This window comes from Grammomys surdaster, unplaced genomic scaffold, assembly GCF_004785775.1.
Source record: "Grammomys surdaster isolate TR1022 unplaced genomic scaffold, NIH_TR_1.0 65, whole genome shotgun sequence".
NCBI classification, from domain to species: Eukaryota; Metazoa; Chordata; class Mammalia; order Rodentia; family Muridae; genus Grammomys; species Grammomys surdaster.
In genome coordinates, this window is record NW_021604567.1 from 8,833,296 (window position 1) to 8,834,346 (window position 1,051).

A 1,051-nucleotide genomic window follows, 5' to 3' on the forward strand; every position below is an offset into this window, starting at 1 on the left:
AGAGAGAGAGAGAGAGAGAGAGAGAGAGAGAGAGAGAGAAGCTTTATGGTCAAATTTCCTGTTGCTGATTTGAGGTCAGTTCACGCTGACTTACACCATTGTTTAACCTAGCAAAACCTAAAATAGAATAAAGCAAAACAAAGATTGGAACAGGGGAAATCAGCTGTTTCCGTAGAAAATGTGTTAGGGATTCCGTAACATTCCCTTCTTCTAACTGATGACTAAGCAAAGTGACTCACCAAAGTGTGGACGAATTCTTTCATGCTGAAAAATGAGGAATACACAAGAAAGCAGGAAAGCCCATGTGGTGAGACAATGCTGAACTGAGGCATTTTCTTACAGTGAGAAACTGAGGTAAGACCTAACTCACCTTTGTAATTTTTCCCTGCACATGAATATAGAGTGTGTTGCACACAGGAAACAATCCAATAAACAATTTATGTATATTTAACTCGTACTGTGTGAGGTCTCAGTATTAACTAGTAATTCATAAGTTTATTCCATCAGATTTGGTTTTGGTTATATAACAAAAATAACCTTAAAGCACACGATGACGAATAAAAAATAAATTTATCCCTGTAACTTTTCAAAGTTCTATCTTTATCATCTTGATAATCTATAAAATGAAATAATTTTTTATTTAAAGAACTAATATAAATTGTAGTTACCTCAAGGGGAACGGAATGAGAGCTGAACTGAAACAGTAAGGTCTTGAGATCAGGAGATTCTAAATTTCAACTTTATTCTGACGTCTACAGGAACTAACTGTTATTTCCTATGTTAACATGTGTGTGTGCGTGGGTGCATGTATGTGTGTGTGTGTTCTATGAATGGGCAAAATCTCATGAGGGTCCACCCCTAGCTAAACTACGGTCAATTAATGGCTATTGAGCAAGGGAGATTTGGACTTTTCCAATGAGAAAACTCAATAGGTTACCCAGGATCAAGTGGTGAGCTCTAAACACATGTATGTATGAGTAAATAAGATATTTTGAAGTTTTATAAAGCTCAGAGAATAGATATTTGATTGATAATATAAATCTCAGATAAT